The following is a 17,751-nucleotide window of genomic DNA, read 5'->3' on the forward strand; positions in this document are numbered from 1 at the left end:
CCCCTCAGGGCTCCTCTCCCCTGCAGGAGGCTGGGACCCCCGGTAACCCGGACACTATTCTCCTCCAGTCACAGAGGAGCTCAGCAGCATCCGGTATCTGGGCTGACTCTGCCGCCGCTGACCCGGAAACAGACCTTTCTTTAGGGGTCATGTTATCCTTCCTTCCGCCTCCGCTGCTGGTGTTGATTCTACCGCAATTGACCCGGAAGCAGCAGTTTGCTGGAAAAAAACAGATGCCACAAACAACCTCCGCTCAGAGCTGCCACAACCTCCTGTCACCCGGAAGTGAATATGTTCATGAGTTTACTACAGAGGGGAACAGAGGCAGCTGCGAGGAGAGGTGAGTCCAGGGGGCAGTGGGGAGAGGGGAGTAGGAGAGATGACACCAGAGGGGGTGAGTCCAGGGGAGAGGAGGAGAGATGACACCAGAGGGGGTGAGACTAGGGGGGAGGAGAGGAGGAGAGATGACACCAGAGGGGGTGAGACCAGGAGTGGAGGAAAGATGACACCAGAGGGGGTGAGACCAGGAGAGGAGAGATGACACCAGAGGGGGTGAGACCAGGAGAGGAGGAGAGATGACACCAGAGGGGGTGAGTCCAGGGGAGAGGAGGAGAGATGACACCAGAGGGGGTGAGTCCAGGGAGGAGGAGAGGAGGAGAGATGACACCAGAGGGGGTGAGTCCAGGGGGCAGTGGGGAGAGATGACACCAGAGGGGGTGAGACCAGGAGTGGAGGAGAGATGACACCAGAGGGGGTGAGACCAGGAGTGGAGGAGAGATGACACCAGAGGGGGTGAGACCAGGAGTGGAGGAGAGATGACACCAGAGGGGGTGAGTCCAGGGGAGAGGAGAGGAGGAAAGATGACACCAGAGGGGGTGAGTCCAGGGGGCAGTGGGGAGAGATGACACCAGAGGGGGTGAGACCAGGAGAGGAGGAGAGATGACACCAGAGGGGGTGAGACCAGGAGAGGAGGAGAGATGACACCAGAGGGGGTGAGTCCAGGGGAGAGGAGAGGAGGAAAGATGACACCAGAGGGGGTGAGTCCAGGGGAGAGGAGAGGAGGAGAGATGACACCAGAGGGGGTGAGACCAGGAGAGGAGGAGAGATGACACCAGAGGGGGTGAGTCCAGGGGAGAGGAGAGGAGGAAAGATGACACCAGAGGGGGTGAGTCCAGGGGGCAGTGGGGAGAGATGACACCAGAGGGGGTGAGACCAGGAGAGGAGGAGAGATGACACCAGAGAGGGTGAGACCAGGAGTGGAGGAGAGATGACACCAGAGGGGGTGAGACCAGGAGTGGAGGAGAGATGACACCACAGGGGGTGAGACCAGGAGAGGAGAGATGACACCAGAGGGGGTGAGACCAGGAGTGGAGGAGAGATGACACCAGAGGGGGTGAGACCAGGAGAGGAGGAGAGATGACACCTGAGGGGGGCGGGGTGAGACCAGGAGAGGAGGAGAGCTGACACCAGAGGGGGTGAGTCCAGGGGGCAGTGGGGAGAGATGACACCAGAGGGGGTGAGACCAGGAGTGGAGGAGAGATGACACCAGAGGGGGTGAGACCAGGAGTGGAGGAGAGATGACACCAGAGGGGGTGAGACCAGGAGAGGAGGAGAGATGACACCAGAGGGGGTGAGACCAGGAGTGGAGGAGAGATGACACCAGAGGGGGTGAGACCAGGAGAGGAGGAGAGATGACACCAGAGGGGGTGAGACCAGGAGAGGAGAGATGACACCAGAGGGGGTGAGACCAGGAGAGGAGGAGAGATGACACCAGAGGGGGTGAGACCAGGAGAGGAGGAGAGATGACACCTGAGGGGGGCGGGGTGAGACCAGGAGAGGAGGAGAGATGACACCAGAGGGGGTGAGACCAGGAGTGGAGGAGAGATGACACCAGAGGGGGTGAGACCAGGAGTGGAGGAGAGATGACACCAGAGGGGGTGAGACCAGGAGTGGAGGAGAGATGACACCAGAGGGGGTGAGACCAGGAGTGGAGGAGAGATGACACCAGAGGGGGTGAGACCAGGAGTGGAGGAGAGATGACACCAGAGGGGGTGAGTCCAGGGGAGAGGAGAGGAGGAGAGATGACACCAGAGGGGGTGAGACCAGGAGAGGAGGAGAGATGACACCAGAGGGGGTGAGTCCAGGGGGCAGTGGGGAGAGATGACACCAGAGGGGGGGGTGAGACCAGGAGAGGAGTAGAGATGACACCAGAGGGGGTGAGACCAGGAGAGGAGGAGAGATGACACCAGAGGGGGTGAGACCAGGAGAGGAGGAGAGATGACACCAGAGGGGGTGAGACCAGGAGTGGAGGAGAGATGACACCAGAGGGGGTGAGACCAGGAGTGGAGGAGAGATGACACCAGAGGGGGTGAGACCAGGAGTGGAGGAGAGATGACACCAGAGGGGGTGAGACCAGGAGTGGAGGAGAGATGACACCAGAGGGGGTGAGACCAGGAGAGGAGGAGAGATGACACCAGAGGGGGTGAGACCAGGAGTGGAGGAGAGATGACACCAGAGGGGGTGAGACCAGGAGAGGAGGAGAGATGACACCAGAGGGGGTGAGTCCAGGGGGGAGGAGAGGAGGAGAGATGACACCAGAGGGGGTGAGTCCAGGGGGGAGGAGAGGAGGAGAGATGACACCAGAGGGGATGAGACCAGGGGGGAGGAGAGGAGGAGAGATGACACCAGAGGGGGTGAGACCCAGGAGTGGAGGAGAGATGACACCAGAGGGGGTGAGACCAGGAGAGGAGGAGAGATGACACCAGAGGGGGTGAGTCCAGGGGGGAGGAGAGGAGGAGAGATGACACCAGAGGGGATGAGACCAGGGGGGAGGAGAGGAGGAGAGATGACACCAGAGGGGGTGAGACAAGGAGAGGAGGAGAGATGACACCAGAGGGGGTGAGTCCAGGGGGGAGGCAAGGAGGAGAGATGACACCAGAGGGGGTGAGTCCAGGGAGGAGGAGAGATGACACCAGAGGGGGTGAGTCCATGGGGGAGGAGAGGAGGAGAGATGACACCAGAGGGGGTGAGACCAGGAGAGGAGGAAAGATGACACCAGAGGGGGTGAGTCCAGGGGGCAGTGGGGAGAGATGACACCAGAGGGGGTGAGACCAGGAGAGGAGGAGAGATGACACCAGAGGGGGTGAGACCAGGAGAGGAGGAGAGATGACACCTGAGGGGGGCGGGGTCCAGGGGAGAGGAGAGATGACACCAGAGGGGGTGAGACCAGGAGTGGAGGAGAGATGACACCAGAGGGGGTGAGTCCAGGGGAGAGGAGAGGAGGAAAGATGACACCAGAGGGGGTGAGTCCAGGGGGCAGTGGGGAGAGATGACACCAGAGGGGGTGAGACCAGGAGAGGAGGAGAGATGACACCAGAGGGGGTGAGACCAGGAGTGGAGGAGAGATGACACCAGAGGGGGTGAGACCAGGAGTGGAGGAGAGATGACACCAGAGGGGGTGAGACCAGGAGAGGAGAGATGACACCAGAGGGGGTGAGACCAGGAGTGGAGGAGAGATGACACCAGAGGGGGTGAGACCAGGAGAGGAGGAGAGATGACACCTGAGGGGGGCGGGGTGAGACCAGGAGAGGAGGAGAGCTGACACCAGAGGGGGTGAGTCCAGGGGGCAGTGGGGAGAGATGACACCAGAGGGGGTGAGACCAGGAGTGGAGGAGAGATGACACCAGAGGGGGTGAGACCAGGAGTGGAGGAGAGATGACACCAGAGGGGGTGAGACCAGGAGAGGAGGAGAGATGACACCAGAGGGGGTGAGACCAGGAGTGGAGGAGAGATGACACCAGAGGGGGTGAGACCAGGAGTGGAGGAGAGATGACACCAGAGGGGGTGAGACCAGGAGTGGAGGAGAGATGACACCAGAGGGGGTGAGTCCAGGGGGCAGTGGGGAGAGATGACACCAGAGGGGGTGAGACCAGGAGAGGAGGAGAGATGACACCAGAGGGGGTGAGACCAGGAGTGGAGGAGAGATGACACCAGAGGGGGTGAGACCAGGAGAGGAGGAGAGATGACACCAGAGGGGGTGAGACCAGGAGAGGAGAGATGACACCAGAGGGGGTGAGACCAGGAGAGGAGGAGAGATGACACCAGAGGGGGTGAGACCAGGAGTGGAGGAGAGATGACACCAGAGGGGGTGAGACCAGGAGTGGAGGAGAGATGACACCAGAGGGGGTGAGACCAGGAGTGGAGGAGAGATGACACCAGAGGGGGTGAGACCAGGAGTGGAGGAGAGATGACACCAGAGGGGGTGAGACCAGGAGTGGAGGAGAGATGACACCAGAGGGGGTGAGTCCATGGGGGAGGAGAGGAGGAGAGATGACACCAGAGGGGGTGAGTCCAGGGGGCAGTGGGGAGAGATGACACCAGAGGGGGTGAGACCAGGAGAGGAGGAGAGATGACACCAGAGGGGGTGAGTCCAGGGGGCAGTGGGGAGAGATGACACCAGAGGGGGGGGTGAGACCAGGAGAGGAGTAGAGATGACACCAGAGGGGGTGAGACCAGGAGAGGAGGAGAGATGACACCAGAGGGGGTGAGACCAGGAGAGGAGGAGAGATGACACCAGAGGGGGTGAGACCAGGAGTGGAGGAGAGATGACACCAGAGGGGGTGAGACCAGGAGTGGAGGAGAGATGACACCAGAGGGGGTGAGACCAGGAGTGGAGGAGAGATGACACCAGAGGGGGTGAGACCAGGAGTGGAGGAGAGATGACACCAGAGGGGGTGAGACCAGGAGTGGAGGAGAGATGACACCAGAGGGGGTGAGACCAGGAGAGGAGGAGAGATGACACCAGAGGGGGTGAGACCAGGAGTGGAGGAGAGATGACACCAGAGGGGGTGAGACCAGGAGTGGAGGAGAGATGACACCAGAGGGGGTGAGACCAGGAGAGGAGGAGAGATGACACCAGAGGGGGTGAGTCCAGGGGGGAGGAGAGGAGGAGAGATGACACCAGAGGGGGTGAGTCCAGGGGGGAGGAGAGGAGGAGAGATGACACCAGAGGGGATGAGACCAGGGGGGAGGAGAGGAGGAGAGATGACACCAGAGGGGGTGAGACAAGGAGAGGAGGAGAGATGACACCAGAGGGGGTGAGTCCAGGGGGGAGGCAAGGAGGAGAGATGACACCAGAGGGGGTGAGTCCAGGGAGGAGGAGAGATGACACCAGAGGGGGTGAGTCCATGGGGGAGGAGAGGAGGAGAGATGACACCAGAGGGGGTGAGTCCATGGGGGAGGAGAGGAGGAGAGATGACACCAGAGGGGGTGAGACCAGGAGAGGAGGAAAGATGACACCAGAGGGGGTGAGTCCAGGGGGCAGTGGGGAGAGATGACACCAGAGGGGGTGAGACCAGGAGAGGAGGAGAGATGACACCAGAGGGGGTGAGACCAGGAGAGGAGGAGAGATGACACCTGAGGGGGGCGGGGTGAGACCAGGAGAGGAGGAGAGCTGACACCAGAGTGGGTGAGTCCAGGAGAGGAGGAGAGATGACACCAGAGGGGGTGAGACCAGGAGAGGAGGAGAGATGACACCAGAGGGGGTGAGACCAGGAGAGGAGAGATGACACCAGAGGGGGTGAGACCAGGAGAGGAGAGATGACACCAGAGGGGGTGAGACCAGGAGAGGAGAGATGACACCAGAGGGGGTGAGACCAGGAGAGGAGGAGAGCTGACACCAGAGTGGGTGAGTCCAGGAGAGGAGGAGAGATGACACCAGAGGGGGTGAGTCCAGGGGAGAGGAGAGATGACACCAGAGGGGGTGAGACCAGGAGTGGAGGAGAGATGACACCAGAGGGGGTGAGACCAGGAGTGGAGGAGAGATGACACCAGAGGGGGTGAGACCAGGAGAGGAGGAGAGATGACACCAGAGGGGTGAGACCAGGAGAGGAGAGATGACACCAGAGGGGGTGAGACCAGGAGAGGAGGAGAGATGACACCAGAGGGGGTGAGACCAGGAGTGGAGGAGAGATGACACCAGAGGGGGTGAGACCAGGAGTGGAGGAGAGATGACACCAGAGGGGGTGAGTCCATGGGGGAGGAGAGGAGGAGAGATGACACCAGAGGGGGTGAGTCCAGGGGGCAGTGGGGAGAGATGACACCAGAGGGGGTGAGACCACGAGAGGAGGAGAGATGACACCAGAGGGGGTGAGTCCAGGAGTGGAGGAGAGATGACACCAGAGGGGGTGAGACCAGGAGAGGAGGAGAGATGACACCAGAGGGGGTGAGACCAGGAGAGGAGGAGAGATGACACCAGAGGGGGTGAGACCAGGAGTGGAGGAGAGATGACACCAGAGGGGGTGAGACCAGGAGTGGAGGAGAGATGACACCAGAGGGGGTGAGACCAGGAGTGGAGGAGAGATGACACCAGAGGGGGTGAGACCAGGAGTGGAGGAGAGATGACACCAGAGGGGGTGAGACCAGGAGTGGAGGAGAGATGACACCAGAGGGGGTGAGACCAGGAGAGGAGGAGAGATGACACCAGAGGGGGTGAGACCAGGAGTGGAGGAGAGATGACACCAGAGGGGGTGAGACCAGGAGTGGAGGAGAGATGACACCAGAGGGGGTGAGACCAGGAGAGGAGGAGAGATGACACCAGAGGGGGTGAGACCAGGAGTGGAGGAGAGATGACACCAGAGGGGGTGAGACCAGGAGAGGAGGAGAGATGACACCAGAGGGGGTGAGTCCAGGGGGGAGGAGAGGAGGAGAGATGACACCAGAGGGGGTGAGTCCAGGGGGGAGGAGAGGAGGAGAGATGACACCAGAGGGGATGAGACCAGGGGGGAGGAGAGGAGGAGAGATGACACCAGAGGGGGTGAGACAAGGAGAGGAGGAGAGATGACACCAGAGGGGGTGAGTCCAGGGGGGAGGCAAGGAGGAGAGATGACACCAGAGGGGGTGAGTCCAGGGAGGAGGAGAGATGACACCAGAGGGGGTGAGTCCATGGGGGAGGAGAGGAGGAGAGATGACACCAGAGGGGGTGAGACCAGGAGAGGAGGAAAGTTGACACCAGAGGGGGTGAGTCCAGGGGGCAGTGGGGAGAGATGACACCAGAGGGGGTGAGACCAGGAGAGGAGGAGAGATGACACCAGAGGGGGTGAGACCAGGAGAGGAGGAGAGATGACACCTGAGGGGGGCGGGGTCCAGGGGAGAGGAGAGATGACACCAGAGGGGGTGAGACCAGGAGTGGAGGAGAGATGACACCAGAGGGGGTGAGTCCAGGGGAGAGGAGAGGAGGAAAGATGACACCAGAGGGGGTGAGTCCAGGGGGCAGTGGGGAGAGATGACACCAGAGGGGGTGAGACCAGGAGAGGAGGAGAGATGACACCAGAGGGGGTGAGACCAGGAGTGGAGGAGAGATGACACCAGAGGGGGTGAGACCAGGAGTGGAGGAGAGATGACACCAGAGGGGGTGAGACCAGGAGAGGAGAGATGACACCAGAGGGGGTGAGACCAGGAGTGGAGGAGAGATGACACCAGAGGGGGTGAGACCAGGAGAGGAGGAGAGATGACACCTGAGGGGGGCGGGGTGAGACCAGGAGAGGAGGAGAGCTGACACCAGAGGGGGTGAGTCCAGGGGGCAGTGGGGAGAGATGACACCAGAGGGGGTGAGACCAGGAGTGGAGGAGAGATGACACCAGAGGGGGTGAGACCAGGAGTGGAGGAGAGATGACACCAGAGGGGGTGAGACCAGGAGAGGAGGAGAGATGACACCAGAGGGGGTGAGACCAGGAGTGGAGGAGAGATGACACCAGAGGGGGTGAGACCAGGAGTGGAGGAGAGATGACACCAGAGGGGGTGAGACCAGGAGTGGAGGAGAGATGACACCAGAGGGGGTGAGTCCAGGGGGCAGTGGGGAGAGATGACACCAGAGGGGGTGAGACCAGGAGAGGAGGAGAGATGACACCAGAGGGGGTGAGACCAGGAGTGGAGGAGAGATGACACCAGAGGGGGTGAGACCAGGAGAGGAGGAGAGATGACACCAGAGGGGGTGAGACCAGGAGAGGAGAGATGACACCAGAGGGGGTGAGACCAGGAGAGGAGGAGAGATGACACCAGAGGGGGTGAGACCAGGAGTGGAGGAGAGATGACACCAGAGGGGGTGAGACCAGGAGTGGAGGAGAGATGACACCAGAGGGGGTGAGACCAGGAGTGGAGGAGAGATGACACCAGAGGGGGTGAGACCAGGAGTGGAGGAGAGATGACACCAGAGGGGGTGAGACCAGGAGTGGAGGAGAGATGACACCAGAGGGGGTGAGACCAGGAGTGGAGGAGAGATGACAACAGAGGGGGTGAGTCCATGGGGGAGGAGAGGAGGAGAGATGACACCAGAGGGGGTGAGTCCAGGGGGCAGTGGGGAGAGATGACACCAGAGGGGGTGAGACCAGGAGAGGAGGAGAGATGACACCAGAGGGGGTGAGTCCAGGGGGCAGTGGGGAGAGATGACACCAGAGGGGGGGGTGAGACCAGGAGAGGAGTAGAGATGACACCAGAGGGGGTGAGACCAGGAGAGGAGGAGAGATGACACCAGAGGGGGTGAGACCAGGAGAGGAGGAGAGATGACACCAGAGGGGGTGAGACCAGGAGTGGAGGAGAGATGACACCAGAGGGGGTGAGACCAGGAGTGGAGGAGAGATGACACCAGAGGGGGTGAGACCAGGAGTGGAGGAGAGATGACACCAGAGGGGGTGAGACCAGGAGTGGAGGAGAGATGACACCAGAGGGGGTGAGACCAGGAGTGGAGGAGAGATGACACCAGAGGGGGTGAGACCAGGAGAGGAGGAGAGATGACACCAGAGGGGGTGAGACCAGGAGTGGAGGAGAGATGACACCAGAGGGGGTGAGACCAGGAGTGGAGGAGAGATGACACCAGAGGGGGTGAGTCCCTGGGGGAGGAGAGGAGGAGAGATGACACCAGAGGGGGTGAGTCCAGGGGGCAGTGGAGAGAGATGACACCAGAGGGGGTGAGACCAGGAGAGGAGGAGAGATGACACCAGAGGGGGTGAGTCCAGGAGTGGAGGAGAGATGACACCAGAGGGGGTGAGACCAGGAGAGGAGGAGAGATGACACCAGAGGGGGTGAGACCAGGAGAGGAGGAGAGATGACACCAGAGGGGGTGAGACCAGGAGTGGAGGAGAGATGACACCAGAGGGGGTGAGACCAGGAGTGGAGGAGAGATGACACCAGAGGGGGTGAGACCAGGAGTGGAGGAGAGATGACACCAGAGGGGGTGAGACCAGGAGTGGAGGAGAGATGACACCAGAGGGGGTGAGACCAGGAGTGGAGGAGAGATGACACCAGAGGGGGTGAGACCAGGAGTGGAGGAGAGATGACACCAGAGGGGGTGAGACCAGGAGTGGAGGAGAGATGACACCAGAGGGGGTGAGACCAGGAGTGGAGGAGAGATGACACCAGAGGGGGTGAGACCAGGAGTGGAGGAGAGATGACACCAGAGGGGGTGAGACCAGGAGAGGAGGAGAGATGACACCAGAGGGGGTGAGACCAGGAGTGGAGGAGAGATGACACCAGAGGGGGTGAGACCAGGAGAGGAGGAGAGATGACACCAGAGGGGGTGAGTCCAGGGGGGAGGAGAGGAGGAGAGATGACACCAGAGGGGGTGAGTCCAGGGGGGAGGAGAGGAGGAGAGATGACACCAGAGGGGATGAGACCAGGGGGGAGGAGAGGAGGAGAGATGACACCAGAGGGGGTGAGACAAGGAGAGGAGGAGAGATGACACCAGAGGGGGTGAGTCCAGGGGGGAGGCAAGGAGGAGAGATGACACCAGAGGGGGTGAGTCCAGGGAGGAGGAGAGATGACACCAGAGGGGGTGAGTCCATGGGGGGGGAGAGGAGGAGAGATGACACCAGAGGGGGTGAGACCAGGAGAGGAGGAAAGATGACACCAGAGGGGGTGAGTCCAGGGGGCAGTGGGGAGAGATGACACCAGAGGGGGTGAGACCAGGAAAGGAGGAGAGATGACACCAGAGGGGGTGAGACCAGGAGAGGAGGAGAGATGACACCTGAGGGGGGCGGGGTCCAGGGGAGAGGAGAGATGACACCAGAGGGGGTGAGACCAGGAGTGGAGGAGAGATGACACCAGAGGGGGTGAGTCCAGGGGAGAGGAGAGGAGGAAAGATGACACCAGAGGGGGTGAGTCCAGGGGGCAGTGGGGAGAGATGACACCAGAGGGGGTGAGACCAGGAGAGGAGGAGAGATGACACCAGAGGGGGTGAGACCAGGAGTGGAGGAGAGATGACATCAGAGGGGGTGAGACCAGGAGTGGAGGAGAGATGACACCAGAGGGGGTGAGACCAGGAGAGGAGAGATGACACCAGAGGGGGTGAGACCAGGAGTGGAGGAGAGATGACACCAGAGGGGGTGAGACCAGGAGAGGAGGAGAGATGACACCTGAGGGGGGCGGGGTGAGACCAGGAGAGGAGGAGAGCTGACACCAGAGGGGGTGAGTCCAGGGGGCAGTGGGGAGAGATGACACCAGAGGGGGTGAGACCAGGAGTGGAGGAGAGATGACACCAGAGGGGGTGAGACCAGGAGTGGAGGAGAGATGACACCAGAGGGGGTGAGACCAGGAGAGGAGGAGAGATGACACCAGAGGGGGTGAGACCAGGAGTGGAGGAGAGATGACACCAGAGGGGGTGAGACCAGGAGTGGAGGAGAGATGACACCAGAGGGGGTGAGACCAGGAGTGGAGGAGAGATGACACCAGAGGGGGTGAGTCCAGGGGGCAGTGGGGAGAGATGACACCAGAGGGGGTGAGACCAGGAGAGGAGGAGAGATGACACCAGAGGGGGTGAGACCAGGAGTGGAGGAGAGATGACACCAGAGGGGGTGAGACCAGGAGAGGAGGAGAGATGACACCAGAGGGGGTGAGACCAGGAGAGGAGAGATGACACCAGAGGGGGTGAGACCAGGAGAGGAGGAGAGATGACACCAGAGGGGGTGAGACCAGGAGTGGAGGAGAGATGACACCAGAGGGGGTGAGACCAGGAGTGGAGGAGAGATGACACCAGAGGGGGTGAGACCAGGAGTGGAGGAGAGATGACACCAGAGGGGGTGAGACCAGGAGTGGAGGAGAGATGACACCAGAGGGGGTGAGACCAGGAGTGGAGGAGAGATGACACCAGAGGGGGTGAGACCAGGAGTGGAGGAGAGATGACACCAGAGGGGGTGAGTCCATGGGGGAGGAGAGGAGGAGAGATGACACCAGAGGGGGTGAGTCCAGGGGGCAGTGGGGAGAGATGACACCAGAGGGGGTGAGACCAGGAGAGGAGGAGAGATGACACCAGAGGGGGTGAGTCCAGGGGGCAGTGGGGAGAGATGACACCAGAGGGGGGGGTGAGACCAGGAGAGGAGTAGAGATGACACCAGAGGGGGTGAGACCAGGAGAGGAGGAGAGATGACACCAGAGGGGGTGAGACCAGGAGAGGAGGAGAGATGACACCAGAGGGGGTGAGACCAGGAGTGGAGGAGAGATGACACCAGAGGGGGTGAGACCAGGAGTGGAGGAGAGATGACACCAGAGGGGGTGAGACCAGGAGTGGAGGAGAGATGACACCAGAGGGGGTGAGACCAGGAGTGGAGGAGAGATGACACCAGAGGGGGTGAGACCAGGAGTGGAGGAGAGATGACACCAGAGGGGGTGAGACCAGGAGAGGAGGAGAGATGACACCAGAGGGGGTGAGACCAGGAGTGGAGGAGAGATGACACCAGAGGGGGTGAGACCAGGAGTGGAGGAGAGATGACACCAGAGGGGGTGAGACCAGGAGAGGAGGAGAGATGACACCAGAGGGGGTGAGTCCAGGGGGGAGGAGAGGAGGAGAGATGACACCAGAGGGGGTGAGTCCAGGGGGGAGGAGAGGAGGAGAGATGACACCAGAGGGGATGAGACCAGGGGGGAGGAGAGGAGGAGAGATGACACCAGAGGGGGTGAGACAAGGAGAGGAGGAGAGATGACACCAGAGGGGGTGAGTCCAGGGGGGAGGCAAGGAGGAGAGATGACACCAGAGGGGGTGAGTCCAGGGAGGAGGAGAGATGACACCAGAGGGGGTGAGTCCATGGGGGAGGAGAGGAGGAGAGATGACACGAGAGGGGGTGAGTCCATGGGGGAGGAGAGGAGGAGAGATGACACCAGAGGGGGTGAGACCAGGAGAGGAGGAAAGATGACACCAGAGGGGGTGAGTCCAGGGGGCAGTGGGGAGAGATGACACCAGAGGGGGTGAGACCAGGAGAGGAGGAGAGATGACACCAGAGGGGGTGAGACCAGGAGAGGAGGAGAGATGACACCTGAGGGGGGCGGGGTGAGACCAGGAGAGGAGGAGAGCTGACACCAGAGTGGGTGAGTCCAGGAGAGGAGGAGAGATGACACCAGAGGGGGTGAGACCAGGAGAGGAGGAGAGATGACACCAGAGGGGGTGAGACCAGGAGAGGAGAGATGACACCAGAGGGGGTGAGACCAGGAGAGGAGAGATGACACCAGAGGGGGTGAGACCAGGAGAGGAGAGATGACACCAGAGGGGGTGAGACCAGGAGAGGAGAGATGACACCAGAGGGGGTGAGACCAGGAGAGGAGGAGAGCTGACACCAGAGTGGGTGAGTCCAGGAGAGGAGGAGAGATGACACCAGAGGGGGTGAGTCCAGGGGAGAGGAGAGATGACACCAGAGGGGGTGAGACCAGGAGTGGAGGAGAGATGACACCAGAGGGGGTGAGACCAGGAGTGGAGGAGAGATGACACCAGAGGGGGTGAGACCAGGAGAGGAGGAGAGATGACACCAGAGGGGGTGAGACCAGGAGAGGAGAGATGACACCAGAGGGGGTGAGACCAGGAGAGGAGGAGAGATGACACCAGAGGGGGTGAGACCAGGAGTGGAGGAGAGATGACACCAGAGGGGGTGAGACCAGGAGTGGAGGAGAGATGACACCAGAGGGGGTGAGTCCATGGGGGAGGAGAGGAGGAGAGATGACACCAGAGGGGGTGAGTCCAGGGGGCAGTGGGGAGAGATGACACCAGAGGGGATGAGACCAGGGGGGAGGAGAGGAGGAGAGATGACACCAGAGGGGGTGAGACAAGGAGAGGAGGAGAGATGACACCAGAGGGGGTGAGTCCAGGGGGGAGGCAAGGAGGAGAGATGACACCAGAGGGGGTGAGTCCATGGGGGAGGAGAGGAGGAGAGAAGACACCAGAGGGGGTGAGACCAGGAGAGGAGGAAAGATGACACCAGAGGGGGTGAGTCCAGGGGGCAGTGGGGAGAGATGACACCAGAGGGGGTGAGACCAGGAGAGGAGGAGAGATGACACCAGAGGGGGTGAGACCAGGAGAGGAGGAGAGATGACACCTGAGGGGGGCGGGGTGAGACCAGGAGAGGAGGAGAGCTGACACCAGAGTGGGTGAGTCCAGGAGAGGAGGAGAGATGACACCAGAGGGGGTGAGTCCAGGGGAGAGGAGAGATGACACCAGAGGGGGTGAGACCAGGAGTGGAGGAGAGATGACACCAGAGGGGGTGAGACCAGGAGAGGAGGAGAGATGACACCAGAGGGGGTGAGACCAGGAGTGGAGGAGAGATGACACCAGAGGGGGTGAGTCCAGGAGTGGAGGAGAGATGACACCAGAGGGGGTGAGACCAGGAGTGGAGGAGAGAGGACACCAGAGGGGGTGAGTCCAGGAGTGGAGGAGAGATGACACCAGAGGGGGTGAGACCAGGAGAGGAGGAGAGATGACACCAGAGGGGGTGAGTCCATGGGGGAGGAGAGGAGGAGAGATGACACCAGAGGGGGTGAGTCCAGGGGAGAGGAGAGGAGGAAAGATGACACCAGAGGGGGTGAGTCCAGGGGGCAGTGGGGAGAGATGACACCAGAGGGGGTGAGACCAGGAGTGGAGGAGAGATGACACCAGAGGGGGTGAGACCAGGAGAGGAGAGATGACACTAGAGGGGGTGAGACCAGGAGAGGAGGAGAGATGACACCAGAGGGGGTGAGACCAGGAGAGGAGGAGAGATGACACCAGAGGGGGTGAGACCAGGAGTGGAGGAGAGATGACACCAGAGGGGGTGAGACCAGGAGAGGAGGAGAGATGACACCAGAGGGGGTGAGACCAGGAGAGGAGGAGAGATGACACCAGAGGGGGTGAGACCAGGAGTGGAGGAGAGATGACACCAGAGGGGGTGAGACCAGGAGTGGAGGAGAGATGACACCTGAGGGGGGCGGGGTGAGACCAGGAGAGGAGGAGAGATGACACCAGAGGGGGTGAGACCAGGAGTGGAGGAGAGATGACACCTGAGGGGGGCGGGGTGAGACCAGGAGAGGAGGAGAGCTGACACCAGAGTGGGTGAGTCCAGGAGAGGAGGAGAGATGACACCAGAGGGGGTGAGACCAGGAGTGGAGGAGAGATGACACCAGAGGGGGTGAGACCAGGAGTGGAGGAGAGATGACACCAGAGGGGGTGAGACCAGGAGTGGAGGAAATATGACACCAGAGGGGGTGAGTCCAGGGGGCAGTGGGGAGAGATGACACCAGAGGGGGTGAGTCCAGGGGGCAGTGGGGAGAGATGACACCAGAGGGGGGGGTGAGACCAGGAGAGGAGGAGAGATGACACCAGAGGGGGTGAGACCAGGAGTGGAGGAGAGATGACACCAGAGGGGGTGAGACCAGGAGAGGAGGAGAGATGACACCAGAGGGGGTGAGACCAGGAGTGGAGGAGAGATGACACCAGAGGGGGTGAGACCAGGAGAGGAGGAGAGATGACACCAGAGGGGGTGAGACCAGGAGTGGAGGAGAGATGACACCAGAGGGGGTGAGACCAGGAGAGGAGGAGAGATGACACCAGAGGGGGTGAGTCCAGGGGGGAGGAGAGGAGGAGAGATGACACCAGAGGGGGTGAGTCCAGGGGGGAGGAGAGGAGGAGAGATGACACCAGAGGGGATGAGACCAGGGGAGAGGAGAGGAGGAGAGATGACACCAGAGGGGGTGAGACAAGGAGAGGAGGAGAGATGACACCAGAGGGGGTGAGTCCAGGGGGGAGGCAAGGAGGAGAGATGACACCAGAGGGGGTGAGTCCAGGGAGGAGGAGAGATGACACCAGAGGGGGTGAGTCCATGGGGGAGGAGAGGAGGAGAGATGACACCAGAGGGGGTGAGTCCATGGGGGAGGAGAGGAGGAGAGATGACACCAGAGGGGGTGAGACCAGGAGAGGAGGAAAGATGACACCAGAGGGGGTGAGTCCAGGGGGCAGTGGGGAGAGATGACACCAGAGGGGGTGAGACCAGGAGAGGAGGAGAGATGACACCAGAGGGGGTGAGACCAGGAGAGGAGGAGAGATGACACCTGAGGGGGGCGGGGTGAGACCAGGAGAGGAGGAGAGCTGACATCAGAGTGGGTGAGTCCAGGAGAGGAGGAGAGATGACACCAGAGGGGGTGAGACCAGGAGAGGAGGAGAGATGACACCAGAGGGGGTGAGACCAGGAGAGGAGAGATGACACCAGAGGGGGTGAGACCAGGAGAGGAGAGATGACACCAGAGGGGGTGAGACCAGGAGAGGAGAGATGACACCAGAGGGGGTGAGACCAGGAGAGGAGGAGAGCTGACACCAGAGTGGGTGAGACCAGGAGAGGAGGAGAGCTGACACCAGAGTGGGTGAGTCCAGGAGAGGAGGAGAGATGACACCAGAGGGGGTGAGTCCAGGGGAGAGGAGAGATGACACCAGAGGGGGTGAGACCAGGAGTGGAGGAGAGATGACACCAGAGGGGGTGAGACCAGGAGTGGAGGAGAGATGACACCAGAGGGGGTGAGACCAGGAGAGGAGGAGAGATGACACCAGAGGGGGTGAGACCAGGAGAGGAGAGATGACACCAGAGGGGGTGAGACCAGGAGAGGAGGAGAGATGACACCAGAGGGGGTGAGACCAGGAGTGGAGGAGAGATGACACCAGAGGGGGTGAGACCAGGAGTGGAGGAGAGATGACACCAGAGGGGGTGAGTCCATGGGGGAGGAGAGGAGGAGAGATGACACCAGAGGGGGTGAGTCCAGGGGGCAGTGGGGAGAGATGACACCAGAGGGGATGAGACCAGGGGGGAGGAGAGGAGGAGAGATGACACCAGAGGGGGTGAGACAAGGAGAGGAGGAGAGATGACACCAGAGGGGGTGAGTCCAGGGGGGAGGCAAGGAGGAGAGATGACACCAGAGGGGGTGAGTCCATGGGGGAGGAGAGGAGGAGAGATGACACCAGAGGGGGTGAGACCAGGAGAGGAGGAAAGATGACACCAGAGGGGGTGAGTCCAGGGGGCAGTGGGGAGAGATGACACCAGAGGGGGTGAGACCAGGAGAGGAGGAGAGATGACACCAGAGGGGGTGAGACCAGGAGAGGAGGAGAGATGACACCTGAGGGGGGCGGGGTGAGACCAGGAGAGGAGGAGAGCTGACACCAGAGTGGGTGAGTCCAGGAGAGGAGGAGAGATGACACCAGAGGGGGTGAGTCCAGGGGAGAGGAGAGATGACACCAGAGGGGGTGAGACCAGGAGTGGAGGAGAGATGACACCAGAGGGGGTGAGACCAGGAGAGGAGGAGAGATGACACCAGAGGGGGTGAGACCAGGAGTGGAGGAGAGATGACACCAGAGGGGGTGAGTCCAGGAGTGGAGGAGAGATGACACCAGAGGGGGTGAGACCAGGAGTGGAGGAGAGAGGACACCAGAGGGGGTGAGTCCAGGAGTGGAGGAGAGATGACACCAGAGGGGGTGAGACCAGGAGAGGAGGAGAGATTACACCAGAGGGGGTGAGTCCATGGGGGAGGAGAGGAGGAGAGATGACACCAGAGGGGGTGAGTCCAGGGGAGAGGAGAGGAGGAAAGATGACACCAGAGGGGGTGAGTCCAGGGGGCAGTGGGGAGAGATGACACCAGAGGGGGTGAGACCAGGAGTGGAGGAGAGATGACACCAGAGGGGGTGAGACCAGGAGAGGAGAGATGACACTAGAGGGGGTGAGACCAGGAGAGGAGGAGAGATGACACCAGAGGGGGTGAGACCAGGAGAGGAGGAGAGATGACACCAGAGGGGGTGAGACCAGGAGTGGAGGAGAGATGACACCAGAGGGGGTGAGACCAGGAGAGGAGGAGAGATGACACCAGAGGGGGTGAGACCAGGAGAGGAGGAGAGATGACACCAGAGGGGGTGAGACCAGGAGTGGAGGAGAGATGACACCAGAGGGGGTGAGACCAGGAGTGGAGGAGAGATGACACCTGAGGGGGGCGGGGTGAGACCAGGAGAGGAGGAGAGATGACACCAGAGGGGGTGAGACCAGGAGTGGAGGAGAGATGACACCTGAGGGGGGCGGGGTGAGACCAGGAGAGGAGGAGAGCTGACACCAGAGTGGGTGAGTCCAGGAGAGGAGGAGAGATGACACCAGAGGGGGTGAGACCAGGAGTGGAGGAGAGATGACACCAGAGGGGGTGAGACCAGGAGTGGAGGAGAGATGACACCAGAGGGGGTGAGACCAGGAGTGGAGGAAATATGACACCAGAGGGGGTGAGTCCAGGGGGCAGTGGGGAGAGATGACACCAGAGGGGGTGAGTCCAGGGGGCAGTGGGGAGAGATGACACCAGAGGGGGGGGTGAGACCAGGAGAGGAGGAGAGATGACACCAGAGGGGGTGAGACCAGGAGTGGAGGAGAGATGACACCAGAGGGGGTGAGACCAGGAGAGGAGGAGAGATGACACCAGAGGGGGTGAGACCAGGAGTGGAGGAGAGAT

The 17,751-nt window shown here is 61.4% G+C and overlaps 1 protein-coding gene across 1 annotated transcript in view; it reads left to right on the top strand.

Annotated features, from left to right (window-relative positions):
* Positions 1-261: 261 nt before the first annotated feature.
* LOC147736708 (uncharacterized) overlaps positions 262-17,751 on the top strand; it is a 175,853-nt gene continuing 158,363 nt past the window's right edge. The window contains exon 1 of the mRNA XM_086953437.1: positions 262-340. The gene's annotated coding sequence lies outside the window, so the exon portion shown is untranslated. The remainder of the gene's footprint in view (positions 341-17,751) is intronic.

Source organism: Lissotriton vulgaris, chromosome 1_2, assembly GCF_964263255.1.
Source record: "Lissotriton vulgaris chromosome 1_2, aLisVul1.2, whole genome shotgun sequence".
Taxonomy (NCBI): domain Eukaryota; kingdom Metazoa; phylum Chordata; class Amphibia; order Caudata; family Salamandridae; genus Lissotriton; species Lissotriton vulgaris.